Source organism: Anthonomus grandis, chromosome 6 (genome assembly GCF_022605725.1).
Source record: "Anthonomus grandis grandis chromosome 6, icAntGran1.3, whole genome shotgun sequence".
Lineage (NCBI taxonomy): Eukaryota > Metazoa > Arthropoda > Insecta > Coleoptera > Curculionidae > Anthonomus > Anthonomus grandis.
This window is the reverse complement of record NC_065551.1, coordinates 10,106,387-10,119,286: the sequence shown is the minus strand read 5'-3', so window position 1 is coordinate 10,119,286 and position 12,900 is coordinate 10,106,387. Positions and strand designations below refer to the sequence as shown.

The window sequence follows — 12,900 nt, the reverse complement described above, 5'->3', positions numbered from 1 at the left end:
AGGAGATTAAATTTAGGTTTGTATAATAGTTTTATTGCTTTGTTAGTTTACTTTTCATGATGGCGCTGAATGAAGGTACACTTCTAAACAGAATTGTATTTTTAAAATCCTTATCAAAATCATTGTAGAAAAATTATTAGGCAGAATAAAATTAAATGCTTTTTCCACAAATGACTACTTTGTTATGTTATAGGTATGTGTTCTCGAAATATCACTATAGATTCTTAAATATGATCCTTTAGGATTGTATCATGTAGATGTTTAACAGATATTATTTTCTATTAGAGACAGGTAAGACATGTAAGAGGTAAGAAAATCAGCTAAAGAGTTTATAGAGCTAAGCCTAGACAAGCTTCTAATATAATAGGCATTTTACCCAAATTACGAGTCCAGCAATAGTATTTTATAATACTAGAGTTGACGAAGCAGTACCTTTTATTATGAAAGATCTGAACGATTCAAAAGTGTATGTATTTTTTAGAGCCTTTAGACTATTTTTTTCTCGAAGAGCTCAATCTGACAATATTTATAAGTGCGAGAAACAATCTCAACGATTTGGTAATATATTTTTTTAAATATTTATTTGCTAACAACTTCAATTTTGCTAACTTCCTTTGTAATATAGAGAATTTCAAGTAGGTTGTCTTTGGATTTTAAAAAAATCTTTAACGTTTTCTAGATTTGATAAATTATTATTATAGTGTAAAAGTTACTCTTTCCGTTGTTGGCATTAATATTAATAATAATAATCTTTCTTTATTTAGCAAAGAGTGCTACATACAAAAAAATAAAAATATACAACGATGTTTGATTAATAATTAATAACTAAAAAAATCAATCTACGTATGTACACATGTCGAATCGAAAAGGAGGCCTAGCTAACGTGGACACAGATCAAAATAAAAATAAATGTTATACGATAAAGGTGCATTGTATAAACAGTACATAAACCTTAGATCTAAACTTAAATAAATAAAAGATTGTAAAAATAAAACCTAAAAAATTAAATAAAATATCTTTAATATTAAACATAAAAATAAAATAAAAACTTAATTCTACAATAAAATTTTAATAAAAATCAGAAATAAATAGTCATATCAATAAATAAAATGTAAAAAATAACAATCACCATGATAAAAATCATAAAACCTAAACCTAAAAAATAAAGCTAAATTTAAAAAGTTATTAAAATTGTAAAAATAAATAAAACCAACCATAAGAATAACAATAAAAATCACCGCATGATAAAGAACATAAAATTTAAAACAAATAATAAAGCTAAAAAAGAAATATAAACAGTTAACAGTTATTTTGAACATAATCCCTTAAGGACCATTTGAACCGGTTTAAGTTATCACAGTTTTTAATATTTACTGGTAAAGTTACCAGTAAGTGTTAAATTCAATAATACCCTTATGTAACACCGAATTATACATTTGGGCAGTGTGGCATCTGTCGAATAATATAAAATCATTACGATTTCTGGTGTTATATATGTGGACATCACTAAAAACTTTAACTTTATCACAGATATATTTTGGGTGCATGTTATGTTTCGATTTAAATACATGAATGAGTATAGTAAATATAGGGGTATAACGATTACAACGCAAAATTACTTTTAAAGCTCTGTTTTGTATTACATCCAATTGTTTTATTTTAAATTTCGGCAAATTGGACAGTACAGTTAAGCAGAACTGCAAATGGGGTAGTGCTATTGCATTATACAGGGACAATTTTGTGTTTATGGATAATTCTTTGCCTATTCAGCTAATAAATCCAACTTTTTTAGAAAATTTTCTTAATATGTAATCAAAATGCCCATAAAAACTTAGATTCCAATCCAATATTGTACCCAAATACTTTATTTTTTATCGTATAAGATTTTTTCTGCATTTACCATAATATGCAAACCTTGAATGTCCAACTGTGCCATTTTAGTTTTTTTTTGATAAAAATATGGCTAGTACAAAATTACCATTGTCAACGGCTCTGAGAAAACTATCACAGGTACAAACAATAACAGAATCGCAGGAGTGCCCTTAGCGAAAACCGGATTGATTCGGGACAATGACATTATTACTAATGCAGAACTCAAGTAGCTGTTCTTTTGCACAAATTTCTAATAGCTTTTCATAAACCGGCATTGTATTTATTGGTCTAAATTCATTGTGAAGATTAGTATCGTGGACTTTGGGAACAGGAATTACGGTCAACAATTTCCACGTCTCTGGGAATACACCTGATCCAAGTGATGTATTGATTATATCCAATAGTCGATCTCCAATGGCAGAAGTAACGTCACAAAGAACTTGTTTAGAAATACCACTGTCTCCACCTCCAAAATTTCTTAAACTTTTAAGAAATTCTTTCATTCAACTCATTGATATTTTTTCAAATTTGGATAGTGTCTTATTAGTCATTATCAGTCAGTATTAACAAAATACTTATTAAATCTGTCCGCTATATCTGCCTCTTTAGTAATTATTTCGGCTTCAAATCTTATATTATGTGGCAGTAATTGCTTTTTTCCTAGTAGTAGAGTTTTAAGCTTTTTCACAGTTCTTTCGATTTTTTCTATGTAAATCAATAGTTTCAGCGTAATATTTTTCTTTCTCAAGCCGAATTTTATTTACAATGAAATTTCTTTTCTTTATACTCACCCCAGGTTCTTTCACTCTTATCGATAACTGCCCTTTTGTATAATATATATCTATCCTGCATTAGTTCCCTGATCTCAACACTAATTCTCTTTTTATCTAAATATTTCTGTTTTTGGACAAATTTAATTTTAGGACACATGCGATTAATAATATGTTTTATTTCACTGACAAAAGAATCAGCCAAAACATTTACATCAGATATATCCCTGTTTCACTCAATGCTTAAGAGTTCTTGCTGTAACTGATCATTTTTGTAATTTTTAAAAGACCTTTGATAACATATTTTATCTGCATCTTGCTCTTTTTCTTTATTTAAATCTATGGACGAAATAGCGTGATCACTAATTTTGGGTGTTAAATGGACTCTGTGTGGGTGCTGTTTATGATTGGTTATTATATAATCTATAAAAGTTTGGCTATTAGGGGCAATTCTGATAGCTGTTTTAACAATCTGGTGAAACTCACCTGTAAATAATATTACCTATTTTATTGCCGTAAAATGTATCTTTTAAAAGATCAAAATTAAAATCTCCCACTGTAATATTAATGCCGATAAAATCACTTACAAGATCAGGATAGTCATTAAAATATTCTAAGAATTTACCATCCTGTTTTTGGGGAGGGTGATATAAAACGGTACACAAATATTTAACCCCAGACGAAGACATTTCAAGAGACAATAACCAAACATAATTATCAACACACTGAACGATTTTAATCTTATATCTAATATCACACCTAACCAGAGCCATAACACCTCCTGTTCTGTTGTTGTTAGTGGTACATTGCTCTATTTTGTAGCCATCTACATGCAATTCACATAATTCAATTTCTGGACTAACATGTGTCTCGCTTAAAAATACTATTCTAGGCCTTCAATCATTAATTAAAACTAGAATGTTATCCTTGTTATTAAAATATCCCTGACAATTTAAATATATTATACTAGAATTTAAAACAATATTAGAGTCTAATTGCTATTTTAGGTACTTACTACGTTGGAAGTCTTCAATTCTCTTGTACGATTCACATCTCTGTACATTCCAAGAAACATGGCTCAAATCCAGATTAAGACCATATTTCTCATTGGACACAGCACAGTTTGCACACTTAACAAAATCGACGCTATACTTTTTGAAATCGTGATTTCCACTACACTTTACACACACTTGTCCATCCCCACATCATGACTTATTCACAACATGGCCATCTCGGCAACACCTAAAATACATGAAATATATCTCGATTTTCAAGCCAATTTTCATAGCTGTCAGAAAATCTTGGAACATTATTAGGTGGTAAAACATAATGATTCTTAAAAATGTGACTTTTTTATTTCCATATTGTTGAAAAACGGGTTCGTGGATCGAAATAAAACGACACGCCTGCTAAGTATTCAGAATAGAACTGACAACCTTTATTCTAAGTAGTAATCGTTAACCGCACACAGCGAATAAACAACAGAGATAGAAACAGTGAAACATGTGTTACATTGAACATATTATCTAGATGGCGTTACTTACATTAGACTAAATAATATACTGAATAGCATGGATTTATTTTAACACATATGACTACGTTTTTTTTTTTTAACCAAATATGCTACTTTTGATACTAGGCTTATAATATCAAAAGTAGCATATATAGCATGTATAGTCATTTCATTCTCACTAATGAATGATGATAAATATGATGAAAGCGAGACGACGAAAAGACCGATAGAGTGGGGTCAGTTTTAAACACGCTTTTTGCCAGAATTAAATCGAGATCGCGGGTCATCAGCAGCATACTATGCCGAGATGCCAACATCGTTAGCGAAACACGTGTCGAGAGTAAAAATAAAGAGTTTTGGTTAGTGGTAAATCTGTCACGTAATTTATTCACTAGATGTCGTGCAATATACCATTCAAGTATTGTTTGTTATTGTTTAGAGTTTGTTATTGTTTAGAATTTGTTAGCGAAACACGTGTCGAGAGTAAAAATAAAGAGTTTTGGTTAGTGGTAAATCTGTCACGTAATTTATTCACTAGATGTCGTGCAATATACCATTCAAGTATTGTTTGTTATTGTTTAGAGTTTGTTATTGTTTAGAATTTGTATATGTGTTATTAGTAACTCAGTAAGTATATTATAATTTTATAATTTTGTCTGTATTTCTTTCTACTATTTTTGTCTGTATAATTGTTTGAGGTGAAGAATAAATCTAGAAGTAGGATTGTAAGGCAAAATCTGAAAATAATCACTGTTAAGAAACTTACTGACTTTTTTGTAATATTCAGTTTTGGGAATAAGTACAATGCAGTTATCCTTATCGGCTTTTGTTAGAATAAGGTTATTTTGGTCTATTTTAACTTTAAGTTTATTGAGTTTATTTATGAATTAACCTAGGGAGTTTTTACGATTATTCCTTTCAAATTTAGAAATTTGTTAACCTTTAAAGAGATTTCAGTTCTAACTAGATCTGGATTAGGTAAGTTGGTGCACTTCAACACTCTTTCACAGTCTACCAAAGTTTGCTCAGATACCGTTAGTCTATCATAATAGTTAAAGTTGAATTTAAGTTCTAAATTTAATATTTCTTCATCGTTTTTGGAAAGCTGTATGTTACTTAAATTTATAAAATAAAAATGAAATTGATGTAGATAAGTTTTTGAAGTTCTTATCAGATGTAACAGAATAGCCACTGTCGTTTAAAGGTTTTTATTTTATTTTTAAGTAATAGAGTTTCTTCTAATACGATGTTTCTCGCTCTTTTGATTTACAAAGTCTTCAATATAGTTCATAACTCACTTCTTCATCGTCCTTTTTATATCCCTCTTTCTCAAAAACATTTTAAAAAGGAACTCAATTTAATTTTTCAAATTGCTGGGAACAATAGTCATCCTGACAAAAACAGTAGTTTCAGTTTAGTTTTAATCTTCTCCCGAAGATAACATCGTTAGCGAAACACGTGTCGAAAGTAAAAATAAAGAGTTTTGGTTAGTGGTAAAACTGTCTCGTAATTTGAGCCTCAAACCAAAGGTTTTAACTATAAAACTATCTAGTGAACAGTTAAAATTATAACAAAATTAAACAATATGAGACAATAGCAGATTTCTACTCAGCACTGGGAGCGAGTGAGAGAGAATTATCGGACTGTAATGTAATAGAGTGTAAATAAATAAATAACTAAATTTGTGTTAAATATGTTAATAAGTCAAATCAAATCAAATATTGGTATTACTGTTAGGACCTGAGGAATTAAAGAAAGTGTTGCTCTCAAATTGGTCAATAATGCAAGTGTAAACCGGTGATTTGATGGCTTTATTTATTTCCAGGATTTCCAAAAGATCCAACCTTAACCCCTTCTGACAAACGTAGAGCACCTCGGTATTCGCTCCAGGCTTAAACCCATGTCCGGTCTCAATAATATGATTGGCGAAAGGAGAAGAGGTATTGGTTATAAATCGGTTTATATTCTTTTCAATGAGTTGACTATGTTCTTTGACTCTCGTCTCGATTCTCCTTCCGCTTTGTCCGATAAAGCATACGTTGCAGTCAGGATGAGAACATTTTAGTCTGTAAACACCAAATCTATGTGTGACGGGAATTTTATGTTTGGTGTTGAATAGAGATTTAGAAAAATTATTCTGAAATCCTGAAGCATGCAATCGCTTGGCTACTTAATGGGATATGTTTCCAAAATATGATATGCGTTTTTTTTAACGACATCGGTTTTGTATATATGTAGATTATTTAAATGTCTGTAAAGATGTTTAAAATAAAGAGAATATAATATTTTGTCAGGATAACCATTGTTCCAAGCAATTTGAAAAATTATATTGAACTGTTTTTGAGAAAGAGGGATATTAAAAAGAGGGTGGAGAAGTGAGTTTTGAACTATATTGAAGACTTTGTAAACCGAGAGAGCAAGAAACATCGCACTATAATAAACAAGAAACTCTATTACTTAAAATTAAATCAAAAATCTTTAGACGACAGTGGCTATTCTGTTACATCTGATAGAACTTCAACATTTTTTCTACATCAATTTCATCCTCGTTTTATGGAGTTAAGTAACATACAACTTTCCAAAAACTACGAAGAAATATTAAATTTAGGAGTTAAATTCAACTTTGACCATTCTAATAGACTAACGGTGCCTGAGCAACCTCTGGTAGACTGTAAAACAGTGTTGAAGCCCGCCAACTTACCTGATTCAGATCTAGTTAGAGTTGATATCTCTTTAAAGGTTAACAAATTTCTAAATTTAAAAGGAATAACTCAAAATCGTAAAAACTCCCCAGGTCAACTCATAAATAAACTCAAAGATCTTAAAGTTAAAATCAACCAAAATGACCTTATTCTAACAAAAGCCGATAAGAATAACTGCATCGTATTAATGCCCAGAACTGGATATTACAAAATAGTCAGTAAGTTTCTTATGTGATGATTTTCAGATTTTGCCTTATAACCCTGCTTCTAGATTAATTCTTTACCTCAAACAGTAATTAAAAAGCTGTACAGCTACGTTTGATCATTTTTTTATTTCACGCTACAAAGTCCTCCTAATGAATCCGGTTACTTCACTTCTTTATTGTCTACCTAAAATACATAAACAAAATAATCCTGTGAGACCCGTAGTTTACTAAATCGATTCCCCGCCTCAAAACTTTCCTCCTGGTTAACGTATATCCTCCCTCAGCTCACCACTTTCTCTAACCCACTCTCAATAAAAAACTCATATGAACTTACCAAAAATTTAATAAAAACAGAAATACTCCCACTCATTTCTTATTTCCTTCGATGTTTTTAACCTATTTCCAAGCATAAAAAACGTATCATCCATTTTTCTCTAAGAGACCGAACGAAAACAAAAACAAAGGTAAGGACACAAAGTCACGGTCTCATCCAATCTATATAATTTCTTAAAAAAGCTTAAAAGCTACACGAGTTTCGCTCCTGTCGGAGCATCATCAGGCCTAAAAAATACATTAAGATATTTTTCACAAAGAACGCTTATAAAACTCATTACCTAGAGCTACACAGATCACATTACAACTAACAACAAAAGAAAAGCTAGGTTAAGTTAACAATTCCCACCATAGATAAAAATGTATGCTTAAAAAATAAAAAAGTAAAAATTTAAAATGTCACCAGTGGGGAACGATCCCGCAACCTTTAGATTCACAGGCGCGCGTCTAACCCATAGGCCACCAAGTAACCTGATAAAACATGGGGAACACTCCGAACTATACTATTAAGTTAAGTGAATATAAGTAAACATCTTAACAATAAAAACTAAAAATATCTAAAATAGAAAAAGAAAAGACTTTTTTTTAAGGGTTTGTTAGTTTTTAAACTTTTGTTATAAATGAGGTGAGGTTCAAACGTGAAAATATCGTTCACACACACAAGGACAGGGCTCTTCTTAGTTTTAGTTATTTCCATCTTTTTTAACAAGTCCAGTTTTTTTCCTTTTGAGCACTCATGCAAAATATCCGCTCCCTGAGTTAAAGAAAAACCATGTGAGGAGGCCAATAAATGATTCGCAAACGCCGATTTAGTTTCGATCATGTCAGTATCCCTATACCTGTCCACCAAACTTGTATGTTCCTTTATTCTGGTGGAAATTTTTCTCCCCGATTGCCCTATGTAAATGGCATTACATCTTAATGAATATACCCCTGATTTTGAAAAGAAATCTGCCTTATCTATTGTACTAACTATACTTTTTTACTTTTTTCTTTTTTATTTTTTTTTCTTTTTTATTTTTTAAGCATAAATTTTTATCTATGGTGGGAATTGTTAACTTAACCTAGCTTTTCTTTTGTTGTTAGTTGTAATGTGATCTGTGTAGGTCTAGGTAATGAGTTTTATAAGCGTTCTTTTTGAAAATATCTTAATGTATTTTTTAGGCCTGATGATGCTCCGACAGGAGCGAAACACGTGTAGCTTTCAAGCTTTTTTAAGAAATTATATAGATTGGATGAGACCGTGACTTTGTGTCTTACCTTTGTTTCTATTTCCAAGCATCCCACCTGAAGATTATTTATTATACATCCGAGAACTTCTCTTTTTAAACAAAGCAAGCTACCTACTCATATCATATTAGAATTTGTTCACTTGATGACATTTACAGTTTTCACTGGTTCCACCGAGGACTTTGTTATATTTTTTTTTCTAAAGTGCAATGTAATGGTGAAGCGATGAATGCCAAGTTAATCAAAAGAAAAGAAGTACTAAAAATAGTGAAAGGTTTATGGCCTTAAGAGGGTCGCCAAAAGTTGTTGATGCCCGGAGGAACTTAACCTCTCCTGTCTCTTAACCCTCTTATCTGAAACGCCCAGAGAAGGAATCCTTCACAATGCTGCTAGCTCAAGCCGATGTGGGTTCTAGCTTCTTTCTCAACCAAATGAACCAAAATTTCTTAGGTAGTAACTACCCAAGAGTTACCCAAATAAATGTCAAAATCAGTATGGCGCCACCAAGTTTTGAATTTTATATAATCCCAATGGACGCCCAATATTTATCAAAATTTATTTAGGCAAGTTCAAAACGAAACTTGGAAAACAAAATCAAAGTCAAGTCGGTATACACTATTGTTTCCAAATTACCTATGATATTCTAACCTACTCAACTCAAAGTGAAAAACAAAATAACAACAGAAAATAACAATTTATTTAAGTCTTGATTATCACAGAGAATTATGTTAATTTATTTATCTTTAAGAGGAATAATTTTTCAAGTTGGTAATAAGGAACCACAACATTTAAGTTTATAATTACAAGAAAAACAAAGTTGTCAACGGATAACGTGCCATAAAATTAAATTTTCCAGAATGGTGCACTGTCATTCGTGACCATGTTTATAAGAAATATATCTATAAGAAATATATCAAAAAAAAATACACAATCAAAAGTGTGGTTATCAAAATAAAATAAATTATGTTACACCCAAACCTTTTGGGGAATGAAGCTTCAATTCCAATTAAACTAATAATTTACATGGCCCGGTATATCCCGCCACGGACATTGACCTAAGCAAAAAAAAAATGTCAACCCTAACTGTTGAAGCTTCCCCAATCAAAATTACCCTTTATATTAGTTTACTCTAATATTTACTAGCTAATCTGAGAAAATTTGACATCTTAGGAGTAGTTTGAAAATAAATAATATAACCCAAGTATATACTCGTAGTACTACGAAGCCGGCTGCGTCTTACCTCACAGGAGTCACTTATCACATATATACGTACTCTTATCAGTAATATTCAATGATACAATAGCATAGATTAAATAATGTCAATAAAATTTTAAATAAGCTTTTGAGACAAAGTACAGTCGAACCTGGTGGGTCTTTGGATTATCAGAATAATATAAATATATCCAGCCTTTGAATGAGAAAAATAATTACATCCCCCAACCACCACAATTCGGCTTCACCCCGCTCAGATTGTAAAGTTATATAGGTATGTATCTCAACTCAAAAGATAAAAGTTGTGATAATAAAAATAAAATAAGTGAATAAAAAAAAATGTTATGTTGTGTCACTTAGCTCCACACACAGCAGACTACTTCAGATTCTCCCAGATATCCAATTCTCAGTCAAAGAAAAACTGCAGGCTTCCAAGCTTCACCTCTTCCACTTCACAATACGCCAAGCCAAGCTCTGGTAGTGGTCTAGGTTAGACCTTAGCTCACAGTTGTTTAAAATCTCCTCTAAATTCGAGCCAGTAGAGTACATAACCCCAAAATGAAAGTACCATGTGGCATGAAGAAATCAAGTCCGTACAAAAAAAATCCGTCCAAAATCCATGTTATGTAGCTCTAGTAGCTTGTTAATTAAATTGTCCCCTGCCAATGCCAATCAGGACCGCCATTTTGCCGATGTTCGAGGGCACGTGAAAAATTATTAGGTTTTAAATCGCCATAAAGGCCAGTAAATTCAACAAAACAACAAATTACAGCATTACGCCCAAAAAGTTGATTTACTCTCACCACATTTAGTCAATTATATCCCCATATGGGTGAAATTCACACGAATTTCAAAAAGAACTAAAGCACTCTTCACTTCATGATGGCGGTCTGGAAAAAGGGACGACCGCAGAGGTCAAACCCGTATTTAAGCAATCACGCACAAAGTGTATTGCCAATCGAAAATCACTTAACTTTTTTTTATAGGTACCATAAAACCTTTTATAAAAAAATAAATAACTAAATTTATGGCCCAAGGAAGTTGGCAATGAAAATATGTGTCACTATGACACTCAATGTCGATTTTCCCTAGACCAGCAACTTCTTGCTATCTTCCAAGAAAACTAATATTTACATAAGATAAAAAGAGACAAAAATTAGATAGGTCAGTCCGAGTAAAATCAACCAGCATATCTGGTATGGTCAAGCCAAAATCAAATATTGTACTATGAAAAGTACAACATACACAATAATTGTACATGCCCAATTAATCATTATTCGTTATAAAACAAATAAATAAAGTATGGAATAATCAATATGGGATATAATTTAAATTCTAAAATATTTCTTTAGTCCAGAACCGGGTTTTATAAGAGTATAAATAAAATTTCATTAACAACCAGTACAATATGAAGCTGAAATGTACAAAACTAAATGTGTCCTTAAAAAACAAAGAATACTGTATGTTCTCGTGTGTTGAAATGGCTAAAGAACAGAACTATGGGTTACTTGGGAGGCTATTACAGAGAGGGCATTACTAGTATCAATCATTAATATTTATAAAATATCTATTTTGAAAATATAACTGTAATCAGTGCTTTTAATAAAGAGTATAAAATGCCAATTTTAACCTGAAACAACTTACTGGAATTTCAGGCATTTCTAAACTCTATCAATGCTTCTGTTCATTTCACTTTCGAACAGGAACAACCATGCAATCTACCTTTTTTAGACCTCTTAATTAAAAGAACAAACAACATAAAACTCGAGTTTGAAATTTATAGAAAACCAACAGCCACGGATAACGTTATACTCTTCTTTTAAAACTATCCAGTTAATCAAAAGCTTTCCGCATTTAGATCACTTCTCCACCGTCTTTTTAATATCCCTCTTTCTCAAAAACATTTTAAAAAGAAACTTTATTATCCTGACAAAATAATAAATTCTCTTAATTTAAACATTTAAATAATCCACATATATACAAAACCGATATTTACAGAACCATATCATATTTTGGAAACATATCCCATCAAGTTACCAAAAGTCCAAAAGTTTGTCGAGGGACTTCGATGAGCGGTTGCGTATTTGTTTCAGGACTTCGAATAATTTGTCTAGAGATTTAGTCAACACCAAAGATAAAATTCCCGTCACACATAGATCACTGGTGCTTACAGACTAAAATGTTCTCATCCTGACTGCAATGTGAGTTACATCGGACAAAGTGAAAGGAGAATCGAGACGAGAGTGAAAGAACATAGTCAACTCATTGAAAGGAATCTAAACCGATTTATAACTATTACTCTTCTCCTTTCGCCAATGATATTATTAAGGCTGGACATGGGTTCGAGCCTGGGGCATATACCGAGGTGCTGCACGTTTGTCAGAAGGGGTTAAGGTTGGATCTTTTGGAAATCCTGGAAATAAATAAAGTCATCAAATCACCGGTTTGCACTTGAATTAATGAGCACACTCAATTTGATGGCAACATTTTCTTTAATTCCTTAACAGTAACACTAACATTTGTTTTGATTTGAATTATTAACATATTTAACACACATTTATTTATTTATTTATGTATTTACACCATATAATACTACAGTCTGATAGTTCTCTCTCACTCGCTCCCAGTACAGAGTAGATATTTTTGAACTGTTTGTAATATATTTTAGAATCCGATGATGGCAAGAGGATTAGCATTTTATTTGTGGAAAAAAGACTTTGTCTACTAACTTTTCATTATAAAATTTTATTATTTACGATAGTTGATGGAGAAAAGACTTTTTGCTAAGACGCTGCGAATAAAAGCCGTGTAGTATAAGACGGATTTTCACTGTTTATTAACAAACAAGGAAACATATTGGTTATCTAAAAGACGTCTGAAGTCAAAGACGTAAAGAGAAATTAGTCTAGTTGTTATTAACGTAGTATTACACAATTTTAAATAGTACACAAGGATTGCAGACGGTAGCTCAATGTGAAGCTCGGCATTCATAATGATTTAATATTAAAAACAGTCTATATATTAAGAAAATAAAAAGAAAACAACATAGGCGCTTCTTGGTT

At 31.4% G+C, this 12,900-nt stretch overlaps 1 protein-coding gene across 5 annotated transcripts in view; it reads right to left on the bottom strand.

Moving 5' to 3' along the window:
* The window catches only part of LOC126738054 (gamma-aminobutyric acid receptor alpha-like), a 332,395-nt gene that overhangs the window by 83,621 nt on the left and 235,874 nt on the right, over positions 1–12,900 (bottom strand). The window lies entirely within an intron of this gene.